Here is a 12,716-nt window from a genome sequence, read left to right as displayed (position 1 = left end):
CTATCCAAGTACCACTGATTTTTCTTGCTGCCAATCTGCAAAACAGAATAAAAATGATACAAATGGTATCCTTTTCAGTATAGGGTCCAACACAGATTAAAACCTTCTCTTTGGTAGCCATTTTGCTAAGTTCTTAGGCACAAGATGTTTTCTAGCAATGCAAGACCTAGATGTATGACCAGATTTCATGCAGTAAAAACAGGTTACATGAGATGCCTTTTTGCCACTGTTAAAAGCTGAAAAAACTGATTTTGCTGGAACAAAAAAACTTGAAAGCTTTTTGACATTGGTTACATTTCCAGGGGTATAACCAAGTCCATTCTTATTGAAAACAACATTCTGTGATCCAAGGAGAGACTCAAGGTTTTCTCTTCACTTGGTGAAATTGGAAAGGGTTTTCAGCAAATACTCCACTTGTTTTTCCAATTTTTTGCAGTTTTCACAGGTTTTAATAGAGGCATGCAAGCAAGATAGTTCAAGACTTACCAAATCTGTTTTGGCCTTATGCAATTCTTCCTCAAGTGTTTTTACTTTAGGTGCCAACACATTATTTACCTTTTGCAGCTTATTGCATATTACAGCTAGCCTATTTGCTTCATCATGTGTTTCCTTGAAGGCAGCAAGCAAATCATCATAGTTATCAGAATCAGCAGAAAAATTACTTACTGAATCAGAGCTTGGCTCCTCATCCTTCATCATGAAGCACAAATTATTCTCCTCATCTTCTGTTGAAGAGCTGCTGGTTGAGGATGCTTCATTTTCCTCCGATGAGATGTAGGCTCTTCTTCCCTTGTTCCTTTCAAATTTCTTGCTGGCAGATTTGTCCCTTGTTTGATTGTTTGGATAATCTGTTTTGATATGCCCTGTTTTGCCACAGCCAAAGCAGGTATATTTAGAGGAACTTGAATCATTGGGTTTGAGATACCTTCTTTTCTGCTGGTTCCTGTTTCTGCTTTTCTTCCTCAGGAATTTGCTGAATCTTTTTGTAAGAAGGCTGATTGTGTCATCATCTTCAGCATCTTCTTTTTCTTCCTTGATCTCATTCAGTTCAGTTGCTTTCAGTGCAAGCCCTTTGGGTTTTCTCTCTGTTGTTTCCTGCTCTTTGAGTCTTTTGAGCTCTAGCTCATGCTCCATCAGCTTTCCAAACAGTGCAGCAGTTCCCAACTTTGACAGATCACGACTTTCAGATATAGCTGTCACCTTTGGTTGCCAGCTTCTGTCGAGGCACTTCAATATCTTTATGTTGAGTTCCTCTCTGTCAAATTCTTTTCCCAAGCCAGTGAGGTGATTCACAATATGGGTGAATCTTTTCTGCACATCAGCAATGCTCTCCTCGGGTTGCATTCTGAACAGTTCATATTATTGGATGAGAGCATGTTTCCTTGACCTTTTCACATCTTCAGTACCCTCATGAGTCACTTCTAAGACTTCCCACATCTCCTTAGCTGACTTACATTGAGATATCCTGAAGAACTCATCCATTGTCAATGCAGAGGTTATGATGTTCTTGGCCACAAGATCATGTTGAGCCTTCCTCCTTTCGGTCTCATTCCATTCTGATCTTGGCTTTACCTTTTCTTCATCCTTGACAACCTGCATTGGCACATAAGGTTCATTGACCACAGCTTCCCAAATTAATGCATCAATGGATTCCATGAAAATTCTCATTCGAACTTTCCAAAATGCATAATTCATTCCATTGAACATAGGTGGTTTATTAACAGCAGAACCCTCAGCAAAAAGCACATTAAACTCAGACATTATTACAAACAAACTTGATTAAAATACAAGTCCTAGCTCTTGATACCAATTGTTGGGTTTAATAGTGCCAAAATTCAAGAGGGGGGTGAATTGACCTTTTAAAACTTTCTCGCAGAAAGAGTGTTTAACACAGTTTACAGAAAATAAATCGATTTATGTGAAAATGAACAGATTCATTTCAGCACTGTTTTTGTTTGAAAAGCGTTTATACAGCAAGGTTAATCACAAGATTATGCAGATAAACTTTCCAGATGCACACACTGATATTAGAACGAAAACCAGTGAAACACCAAAACAGCAAACTTCAGTTTCAAGCAAGTGATTAAGGTTCAATTGATAGCATGCCAATTAATTGAATAACCTTTACAATCAACTTGTTCCAGTGGCCTTTAACAAACTATGAGTGTTCTTCTTGATATCAAACAATTTTCCAGAAATTAAGAACAATGAATCACAGAACAGCAAGCTTCAATTTTAAGAAATTGTTTAAGGTTCAATTAATAGCTTTGACATTTTCTTGAGCAAACTATCACAGTCAATCTGTTGCAGTGACTTTTAACAAATTTTATATGTTCTTATCAGAATCAAACAACTTTTTCAAAAGTTAAGAACAGTATGAACTGAGCCCAGAAAGAACAGATTTATTTTCACTTGAACAGATTTATTTCTTTGCTGTTTTATCAATTATGCAGAAATGAAATTGCAGAGAGTGAGAGAGAATGAACACAAAGAGTTATACTGGTTCACTCAATTGAGCTACATCCAGTCTTCACCAAAACCAGGTGGAAATCACTAAAACACAGTACAACCAAGTACAATTCCCACTGTACTTGAAACCTACAAGAACTTAGGTACTCTTGCTGAAAAAACCTATTTCAGCTCACACACACACTCTCCAAGAAAACCTATCAAGAAGAATGTTCAACCAAACTATTACAAGAAATGAGAAGTGAAACGACTACACCTGATTGAGGATACAAAGATCTGCCTTAAACCAGTAGGCAAGATTGCTAGAACAGTAGCAACACCTCACACCAAGCTTTTGGAACCAAACCAAGAACAAACACTTTGTGATTTTTGAAATCTTTGAAGAACAAATGCTAATCCTTTGTAAACTTTTGATTCTCTGCTGTAAAACTTGTTTTTGCAAATGTATGAACGATTGTTAAACTCAAAAACAAGTTTTCATTTTATAGAAAACCAACTTATAACAGATTTTTGAAAAACAGTTAAAGTTGTTATAAAATGAACATATTGAAAATAAAATGAACAGATTTATTTTCAAAAAACAGTTAGAGAATTTGTTAAGTGAGGAGACTTAGTCAACCATTCTGGTGCAGAGATAAAACTGAGAACGTTTAAGTTTGACATGGCGCCAGAGACAAAAAGAATCTATTCATTTACAGATGAACAGATTTATTTTTCAAAACGAAAACAGAGAAAGTTTAACTATTTAAAACTCAGTCGTTTTGAAATGAAGAAGACTTAGTCAAAATACCTGATGCACAAAATCTAATTTCCACAAGACTTAGCCAAGGCATCAGTTTAAAAATGAATTTGTTTATTTAGAAAAGACCAGATTTATTTTTATGCAGTAAACGTGTTCTTTGTAAAACATGTGAAAAACAGTTTAAGAAAACTTATGCTTGTTCTTATCACATGCCCAATGGTTATGAGGTGAGTTACTCAGCAAAAAGCCCACTCTTAGACAACCTCTAAGCACTACCTAAGATATACTTAGAGCAAAGCAAAATACAAATGAATTGTACATAGAAGTCTTCATCAAACACAATCTTGAAGGGGCAGCAACCATCTTCAACAGTAATGACGTTGCTACTTTATATGATGTTTGTCATCCGACCACTCTATGACTTTTTTATTCTTTACCTGCACTTTTATATAATCAAAGAACATATAAAAACGAACGCGCAAACGAGTTACACACCTTTCCTTATTTTTGTAAACATCAATTTTTGCATCATTCATGCAATTTTACATGATCATATATAACAACGTGGGTGCCAACGAGTTGCATACCTTCACTTTAATTTTTTGCATCGTCCTCCTAATTTTTTTCATTGTCCTCCCAATGAACTCGTCATCTCAGTTTTAAGCTGCATGAGTTTTTAACCGAGCCTTTTCTGATGGGTACCATGGCAGGTAAGGACCCTCTCTAGGTTTTTAACCGAGCTTGTTCAGTTGGGTACCATGGCAGGTAAGGACCCTCTCCATGCTTTTTAACCGAGCCTCTTCAGCTAGGTAGCATGACGTAACAAAAACTAACAAAGTTCGTAATATAGTAAATAAATGTTTCAACACCTCAATAAAACTTAAAAACTTAACTAACTATTGTAAAAATACAAATTAGCCACGTTCGATGTTCTCGGTATTATTCTGCCATCCAATGTTTCCAAATGATATGCTTCTCAATCAATCATTTCACGAACTCGATACGACCCGATCGACTTCAGTGCTAGTTTACTGTCTGTGTTTGCCTCTCTTAATATCCTCAACACCAGATCTTTTTCCCTAAACTCCCGATGCTACATTTTGCTTAAATATCTTGCCCCCATCCTCCTCTTTTGGGCCACTGCTCAGATTCTTGCTTCGTTCCTCACCTCTTCTATGGTATCTAAATGAAACAATCGTCCCTTTAACAATTTCTTCTCTGCAAACTCTTCCACTCTTCTTGATGGTATTTCTAGCTCAATAGGTAACACTGCATCACTTCCATACACCAAACTAAAAGGTGTTTCCTTTTGTTGCCGTTTGTTCTGTGGTATGATAAGACCATATTACCTCTGGAAGGAGATCTACCCATCTTTCCTTAGCCGCACCAATCTTCTTTTTCAGCCCTTGCAAAAGTACCTTGTTTGTAGCCTCAACCTGCCCATTTGTCTGTGAATGCTTGATTGACGAAAAAATTTATCGTATTCCCAACTGTTCACACATACGTCCCAATTTATGACTAGCAAACTGTGTCCCATTGTCTGAGAATAATTCTCTTGGCACTCCAAATCGGAACACTATCGATCCCCAAACAAACTTTGATATTTTTCTGTCGTGATCGTCGTTAACGGCTCTACTTCCACCCCACTTAGTAAAGTATTCAATGGCTACCACTATAAACATGAATTGTCTCACGGGTATCGGGAAAGGACCCAAGATATCTATCCCCCATCTGTAGAAAGACCACAGTGAGACTAACGAAAAAAGGTGCTTTGCCGGCATATTTATGTAACTTGCATGTCTCTGACAACTATCACACTTCTTCACATATGACAAACAATCCTTTCGCATTGTGGGCCAAAAGAAACCAGCCCTCACAATCTTTGTGGCTAATGATCGACCACAAATGTGATTTCCACATATTCCCTCATGAACCTCCTGCATTATTTGTTCTTTTTGCAACCCATCAACACATCGTAATAACGATACCGAGAAACCTCTCCGATACAAAGACCCTTGTATTAACACATACCTTGTTGAATTTCGCTTTAGGGCGCTATGCTCTTCTGGATTTTTTTGGCTCTTTTCCTTCTGTTAACCATTGTATGTACATATGCATCCAACTCTGACCTTTTCGCACCTCAAGTACCCCTTTTAAGGCAACATTTGGTACTGCCAAGTTCTCTTGTATTATTGATCTGTGATTACCCAACTTCTTAGTACTGGCCAACTTCGATAATAAATCTGTCTGAGCATTTTGATCCCTTGGCACATGCACCAATCCAAATTCTTCGAATTCCTCTGCCATTAATCACACTTTCTCCAAATACTTTGCCAAATGTTGATCTCTCGCATGAAAGTTCCCAGCCACTTGCTCTGTTACTAACTGTGAATCACTTCTTACAATTAGTTTCTTGACCCCTATATCACTCGCCAACCGCATCCCGGCCACCAAAGCCTAGTACTCTGCTTGGTTATTGCTTGCCCTAAAAGCAAACTTAAATGTATGTTCTATTAACACTCCATCATATCCTTCCAATATTATCCCAGCCCCACTTCCTTTAATGTTAGATGCCCAATCCACAAACAAAATCCATTTTATCGAACTGTTCTCTGCTGGCTCGTTTGTCAAAGGTGTCAATTATGTCACAAAGTTTGCAAAGGCCTGTGGTCACACTAAACCTCTACTTTCGTAGGTAATTCCATACTCTGACAACTCGACCACCCATTTCATCATCCTCCCCGCCAAATCTAACTTTTGTAAAACTTGTTTTATAGGTAAATCAGTTTTAACTATAATCTGGAAGTTTTGGAAATAGTACCTTAATCACCTTGTTGTAATTACCAATGGCAACGCCGCCTTCTCTAACTTTTGGTATCGCATCTCTGGTCCCTGCAACGTCCAACTAACAAAGTAAATGGGCCTAAGCTCTTTTTCCACTTCCTTTGTAATCTTCGTGCTCTATGCTTTGTCTGTCAGACACAAATACAAGTAAATCAACAATCCTAATTGAGGTTTTATCAGGATCGGTGGTGCAGCTAGAATTTGCTTCAAATTTTGAAAAGCAACCTCACATTCCTCCATCCACACAAAACAGTCGTTTCTCCTTAAGCACTGAAAGAACAAGACTGACCGCTCCCCCACCTTTGGTATGAATCTTGACAATAACACCATTCTCCATGTTAACTGCTGAACCTCTTTTACCGACACTGAGCTTCGCATATTCACAATCGCCGCACACTTCTCGGGATTCATTTTAATGTCTCTCTATGTTAACATGAATCCCAAGAACTTCCCCGCCTTTACACCAAAAACACATTTCTCCAGATTAAGCTTCAACTTATACTTGTCTAACATTTCAAACAACTCTCTCAAATCCTCAACATGATTGCTAGCTATAGTGGATTTCACCACCATATCATCTACATAGGCCTCCATAATTCTCCCTATCATTCCTTCAAAAATTTGATCCATCAAACGCTAGTATGTTGCTCCCGTGTTTTTCAAACCAAAAGGCATGACAATACAATATAGCAAAAATTTGACAAACTTCCCATAAATTCCATTTTATCCTCGTTTTTAGGATGCATTCTGATTTGATTATATCCAGAGTAAGCATCCATAAAGATTAACATTTCACAGCCTGAGACTCCATCTACCAAAGCATCAATATTCGACAAAGGATAAGCATCCTTAGGACAAACTTCATTTAAATAAGTAAAATCGGTGCACATCCTCCATCATCCATTGCTTTTTTTTCACCAATACCATGTTAGCAAGCCAAGAAGGATATTGTATTTCCCTGACAAACCCTACGCTTTGCAACTTCTCAACTTCCTGATCAACAATCGCTATTTTTTCACCTCCCAGCTTCCTCCTTTATTGTACCACCGACTTTGCCCTTGGATCAATGGACAACCGATGACACATGAAATTTGGGTCAATTCCCGGCATATCGTGCAGCAACCATGCAAAGGCATGCACATTCTCCACCAAACACCCAATCACCCTTTTATCTAAACTCTCATCCATTTGACTTCCGATTTTCACAAACCTTTCCTCTTCCAAACTTATGGTTTTAATTTCTTCTACCGGTTGTGGTCCTTCCTCCTCATATCCTACCCTGGGATCCATTTTTACTTCCTTATACTCCCCCACTCTTTGTTCCACATTCATACACCTTTTTTTGCCTTTCAAACTCCTTTCATAACACTTCCTAGCAGTCCTCTGGTCTACCTTCATGGTCTCCACTGCTCCCTCCGTGAGCGAATACTTTATCCTCATATACACTGTTGATACTACAACCCATAACTTATTAATCGTTGGCCTCCCCAACAAAATGTTATAAGACAAATGGGTATTAATTAACAACCATGTACCTGATATCGATTGTTTTTGCCTCGCTTCCCTCACCAAAAGTTGTTTGAGTCTCAAGATAACCACACACATGCATTGGGTCCCTAAGAACCCTACCAAGAATCTATCATAAGGCTCTAACTCGTCCAAGGATCCTCCCATGGCAATAAACAAACTCCAAAACAACATGTCCGCCGATCCTTGATCCACCAAAACCCTATGCACCCTTCAACTCTTCATCACCACTGATATAACTATTGGATCATTATCGTGAGGGAAGACCTCCTTTAAATCTTCTTGAGTGAAACTTAGAGTTGGAGTTCAAATTTCTCCCGCATCGAAATGCATTATCGATCGTGTATATCTTTTTCGTCTTGCGCTTGACACTTATACTCCTGAAAATCCCCCTACTATAGTGTTTAAATCGCCCATAACTGGATCTTCATGCTGGCTTCCTACTTCACCTCCTTCCGTAGCTTACAAAGACTTTACTTCCCCAAGCTCATCATCCCTCGCTTTGAAAATCTCCATCAAACCCTTCTTAGTGTCATGACCGTATGCTCTGTGAAAATGACACCACGCGTTTTTATCACCTCTCATGAGCTTTTCAGTTTTCTATGGGAAGCGTAAGAGTTTCACTAGATTCACATCCTTGATGATGTTAGTTTGTGATATTGACAATTTGAGGGGGGAAGTCCAATCGAACCTTCCCACCCTCCTATCATTTGGCTGTTTAAAACCCTCATATGTGCCCACAGGAGCTCTATCCTCCATTCGTGCTTTCACCGAACCTTCTTTTCCCATGCTCGGCCTTATTCCTACCATAGTATTTTCTGTCATTGATCGCGTTCTTCCTAATCCGTCTTCACCCCATTCCTCTTCCCTCTTTCTTAGGGCAAACTCCTCTGCCTTAATATGAGATGTTGCCCTCAAGTTGATAGCCGCCATGTCTACCAGTCTTCTTCACACCAAAGACTTGCCAAATCTTCCCGATGGAAGTCCTCTAATGAATGCTTCAACAAACATCTCATTCGGTTGTAGGATTTGAACAACCATTTCATTAAATCATCGCAAATATTGCTTTATCGATTGTTCCCTCAACTGCTTGATTTCAAAAAGATCTACCATTGTTGGAGGTTTCACCTTATTTGCCGCAAATACGACACAAATAACCTTGTAAACACTTCTAGTGACATCACCGACCCTTCTGGTAAATTGCTAAACCAATCCAATACCGTTTCCACTAATGTTCTCGCCAACATTTTACATCGCACCGCATCTGACCCTCCACAAATCAACATTTGTGCTCGAAAAATTTTTAAGTGAGCATACGGATCATGCTTCCTTGTGAAATAACCAACCTTTGGGAACACATAATTATGAGGAACTGGTTCATTCATAATTTCCTCCGAGAACGACTGAAATTCTAGCTCTACCTTCACCTCCTAATGTCCTCCCACATTTTGGCGGTAGATTTGCCTTCTCAGTTCTTCGTTTTGTCTCTGCAACCACTCCTGTGCCCTTTGGAAATCCTCCTACGCTCTCCTACACTCCACAACACGCTCCTCATCCCGCTTTTGCATTGTCTCGATCATCTCCATCAACACTTGAGTTGCATTAGGGTCCATAATCTCATTAGCTTCCTCCCCCTGCAGCTTGTTGCATTCCTCTCATATTTCAAGGCTTTGAAAAGTGGTCGATAGGAACAATTTTACCTGTCCCACGGTGAGCGCCAAAATGTTCTATACAAGAGTATGAATGATCTCGAACCCAAAAAATTCAAGGTGGCTAAGAATACGTATACTCTTAAACGAGTGTGTAGTATGTTTTCTCCCCTATCTCTTCTTCTACATATACTCAGAATCCTCCTCCTTTCTTCTGTATATGGCCTTGTTATTGGTATAGTCAATTAATCAAGACTAATTACTCAGTATTCCTTGATCTGTGCCAACGTAAGAATACTCTTTAATATAAAGTATCAAGAATTAACTCTTTTTAATGCTAGTATCGAAAAATGGTCCACTTATCCACCTAATCGGTCTGGACCCATGATGCTACAACTTTAGTTGAATATAAAATCAATTAATAAACTTTTATAATCATTTTTAAAAGTTAAAATTTTCAGTGTATAAAATTTATTTTAGGATTTTCCAAAGAGAAAAATGACCGTAGCTTGAATCCACGTTCCTTTGGTGCCAATGCTTCAATCTAGCTCGGCTTTCGTTCCCCGTCTTGACCCCAAATCTCACAAGTCGAGCCCCTTCCCTAAATCTATTCTGGTGAGAGGAAAGTGCAAGTGAGTCACACTTGAAAGGGTCCCTAAAGAGTCAAATGGTGCATTTTTTTATTCTCTCCATCTATTTTTTTCAAGCAAACCCTACTCCTTCAAAGTTTAGGGAAAGAAAATATGAAAAAAAATGAGTAGAAATGTACGTTGTTGAATGTAGAAAAAGACAATATGAAAAAAATTAGTGGAGATGTATGTTCTTTGAACGTAGAAAAAGATAATATGAAAAAAATGAATGGAAACGTATGTTGTATGAATGTAGAAAAAAGTAATTAGATTAAAGTGAAAAATTTATAAATAATATGATTGATGTGATTAAATTATATAATAAAATTAATTATTTTATTAATTAAATTATTAAAATAATTTTTATCTTAAATTTAAATTATTTTAATAAAATAAAGATTAATATTTACATATAAAATTTATATATTAATTTATGTATTTATGGTTGAAATTTATAAGTAAAGGAAAAATGCACTTTTATTATACATTAACTATTAAACATAAACATTGGAGAATCACATCAAGATTTTATTATACATAAATTCATTAAACATAAATATTGCACAATCACATCAAGTTTTAAAGAACCTTCAAAATATAATTCATCCTCACCTTCTAGTATTTTAATTAATTAAAAAAATATTTTCAATTTAAATTCAACTTCACCATTATGTATGAAAATAATAACCCATATAATTATCTCTTAATTATTGGTTATTGATATCCATATTATTTAAGCAATGTTATTCTTTCTGCGTTTAGAAAGAAATATTTGACCAATATGTTCAATTTCACATACATTTTAAAGCAAATTTTTAAGGGAGAAACCAAACAAAACACGTAAATATAGGAAATTGTATTTGTTGGATTATTTATAGGTGAAAAAGGGAGCCATAATCAATTATTATTGTATTTGCTCCATATAGTAATCAATTACATTTGCTATCCATAATCAATTAAGCTTTAATCCATAGTCGATTAGTCATTCACCCATAATCGATTAGGACAAGGATATGCATAATCAATTATGGATCCTAAAGACATGCACCTTGACCCCTAAACACCGAAAAGAGAGATATGTTCGTGGCACCATGTCTTATAGGTTACAACCATCCAAGAAATCATACAAGATGTCATAAAAAACAACTATAATAAAAAATAAATTTAATAAAATTGTACACATAATTAGGATACTGATTTTCAATTAATTACAACCAAGATAATGGATAAAATTAATTTGAAGTATCAATAAGTATATAATTAAACATTGAAGTATTAATTGATATATAATCAAACTTTGAAGTATTAATAGGTATATAGTTGTATTATGTGTATTGTATCTTTGATAAATTTATGAAAAATATTATTAAATTTGATTGTATCTTTGATAACTTTAAAGTCTTATTGTTGAACTATGTGAGAACATACAATTAGTTGACCAAAACCTGCAATAATTTTATAAAAGAGTAAATGTATAATCGATTATAGTATGACTCATAACCGATTATCCATAGTTTTGAATTGAAATAGAAAAAAAAACAAATTATATGAAAGTGTAATTATTCTAGGCACACTTATATTGCACGTAAAAAAAACACATGCAGATACATCTATTGTATGAAATAAAACAGGAACAACTTTATCATTACACAAAACTAACCCAACTTTCCTCTATTTTTTTCTCATCTTAGGGTGTCATGCCTTCCTCCACCCTCTCATTTCTTTCTCACAAAATCAACATAAATTCATACAATTAAGCATACAATTAAACATGAACAGTGCAAGCTCTTTCTCAATCTTCAAATCTACCGCAACAATGAAACCACTCAACCAAACAGAGCATTAGACTGCTATGAAGAATCTACCGCAATGAGGTGAGCACTCATTTGCGTTTCCAATTCATCAATTTTTCATTTCTTAAATTATTTTGAAATCTTCCTATATTTTATGTGATTTTTTTTTGTTTATTTTAGTTAGGTTTAAATCAAATCTTTGATTGAGATAATAATATGGCCTTTGACCTAAAATAATAAAAGAAAGGGTGGAGTGATCACTTGCTTGCATAGGGTCTTCTACTACCATACGTTCTGTGTGTAAGCCTTCTCTTCACCAGACACCACTGATGGTACTTTATAAAATGAAGAATTCCACACAAACTAGTTCTAGATGAGTATGATGACTACTATTACAATTTCCACTAGGCATGCACACTCTTTCTCATGAATTCTCTTCCCAGAGGTAGCTAGATTCAGTGTGATGATTGGTTTAGGTGATCAAGTGAACACCAATTTATAATCATTTAACCTTGAGAAACCTGATGCATGTCACAAAAAATATTATCCATAATTATCCTGATAAATAAGTAGTTCTAGAGGTTTACTATCATCACACTACACCATTTATCACCTTCATTGACATTTTTATAATCACATTTATTTAATATGTTACAGTATATAAAATCTGTTATAATAATATTTTTTTTATAGAAATGTTACTATAAATAATATAAACTTAATATTGTAATATTGTGTAGATCAATATTACTATAAATAACACTAAGTTAATATATAGTATTATTTTTTTTAAAATATCACTAAAAGATAATTTTTCTTTTAAATAAATAATATAAAATAAAAATATATTTTTTCTATATTTTTCAAAAATTATTATTCTACTAAAAAAAATCATTAAATATAAATTAATTTAGAAATAAAAAATTAATTATTATATTCACTAAATTAATACTACTAGAAAACACATATTTTCCGTTATTTTTTTAGAGAAAAATTTCTTTAAAAAATACTTATAAAATTTGCTATAAATAACAGTTAGTAAGAAATTGTATTTTAATAAATT

The sequence above is a fragment of the Phaseolus vulgaris genome, chromosome 5 (genome assembly GCF_051622355.1).
Source record: "Phaseolus vulgaris cultivar YP4 chromosome 5, ASM5162235v1, whole genome shotgun sequence".
Classification (NCBI taxonomy): domain Eukaryota; kingdom Viridiplantae; phylum Streptophyta; class Magnoliopsida; order Fabales; family Fabaceae; genus Phaseolus; species Phaseolus vulgaris.
Note: the sequence above shows the minus strand (reverse complement) of the source record.